The sequence below is a fragment of the Coloeus monedula genome, assembly GCF_965178545.1.
Source record: "Coloeus monedula genome assembly, contig: HAP1_SCAFFOLD_105, whole genome shotgun sequence".
Classification (NCBI taxonomy): Eukaryota; Metazoa; Chordata; class Aves; order Passeriformes; family Corvidae; genus Coloeus; species Coloeus monedula.
Genome location: NW_028120798.1, coordinates 247,845 through 249,757, shown reverse-complemented (window position 1 = coordinate 249,757; position 1,913 = coordinate 247,845).

Here is a 1,913-nt window from a genome sequence, read left to right as displayed (position 1 = left end):
ACTTGCAGGGTGGGACATTGGCTTTGGGGATCCCCAGGAGAGCTGGGGGCTGGAACACGGGACCCCTGGAGTGGGGAGAGCAGAGAGGGACGATAGCAGAGCTGGGGGACCCCCAAGAGCCTGGAGGGGTGGGGGGGCCTGGAGATGAGGTGGGGCTGGGACCCCTCAGCCCTGAAAGGGGGGGTGAGGAGAGAGGGGAGCCCCAGTGCCTGGAGTGGAGGGAGGCTGAAGAGGGGACCCTGGGACCTCTGGGAGCCAAAGCAGAATCAGGAAAAAAGGGACCTGTGGGACCCCTGAAACCCCCAGCATCCCTAAGCAGGACCCTGGAGAGGGAGATCCCCAGGACCCACGGGACCCCCAGCAGCCCTGACAAGGGGGACCCCCAGAACCCAAAGTGAGGAGACTGGAAAGGGGGAACTCCTGGAGGATTCTTCTGGAGTCACTGTCAATTTTTTGTTGTTTTTTATGGACACCGGTGACTTCTAGAGCTGGACTTGGGCAGGAGGAAGCCCCAACCCAGGACACTCATCCCTTGTTTCTCCCCAAACCAGGATTTCCCATTCCCAGCCCTTGGCCAGATGGAGGAGGAGGCTGTGAGGAAGAGGAAGATGCCCCGGGAGCCCCAGGCAGGTGAGGAGGAAGTCAGTGCCCCTTTCCCCTCTCTCCTGCTCCATCTCCCAGCCCAGCATCGCCCCCGGCTGCAGGACAACCCCGCTGCCGATGCCGTCCTGCCGGGGACGGACTGGGGGGATCTCCTTGCCCTTCCCTGTGGCCCGGAGGCAAATCCCATCCTCTCCTTGTCCTTCCTCCCCAGACAAGGAGCTGAGGACGGAGCCCAGGGAGGACAAATGCCCGCGGCAGAACCTGGTGGAAGAGGCCGTTCTGAGCGGCTCCACGGCGCAGGAATCCAACGGGGAGGAAAAGCCCCAGAGATCCCGCAGGAGGAGGGGCTGCAAACGCAGCCCAGGGTGCTCTGAGGAGGAAAGACCCACCCGGTGCCGGGAAGGCGGCCGGAGATGCAGCCAGAGGTCAGAGCTGGTGGTTCATGAGCAGCTTCACAATGGGGAGAAGCCCCACAAGTGTGGGGAATGTGGGAAGAGCTTCAGGTGGAGCTGCCACCTGATCCGCCACCAGCGCATCCACACAGGGGAGAGGCCCTACGAGTGTGGGGAGTGTGGGAAGAGGTTTCACACCAGCTCCAGTCTCCTCCTGCACCAGCGGATTCACATGGATGAGAGGCCCTTCCACTGCCCCGACTGCAAGAAGGCCTTCAAACAAAACTCCCAACTTGTCACCCACAGGCGCATCCACACAGGGGAGAGGCCCTACGAGTGTCCCGAGTGTGGGGAGAGCTTCAGACAGAGCTCTCACTTGACCAAACACCAATGGAGGTACCACTAAGGGAAGCCCTGCGAGTGCCCCGACTGTGGGAAGAGCTTTGTCCTCTGCTCCAACTCCATCTGTCATCAGAGGAGCCACATTTGGCAGAGCCCTGGTGACCCACATTCCCTGTGATCCAGGTTGGGAAGAGCCCTGGCTGGTGCTCTCCACGTTCTCCTGGATCCCTGTAGGCACCTGGGTGAACGCAGGGGCAGGAACATCCATCGGGACTCAGATCAACATTGGAGATTCATTGGGAAGAGCTGATTTTTTACCTTTACACCCTAAATTTTCATCTGCTCTGTCCAATTGTTTTCTCTGGTGGTATCAAGCCACCCGGGATGATCTTGGAGATCTTCTGCAGCCTAAGTAACTTCTGTGTTAATCCTACTGAAACAACCAAAATTGGGGTAAAAATAAAAGAAATTAAACAAAGAGGTCTAAAGCGGCACCATTTTACGGAATTTGGGGGTGACTTTGCTGTTCAGGGGAATATTTGGGAGGATCTGAGGGTTGTGGGGCCACGAAGCCAG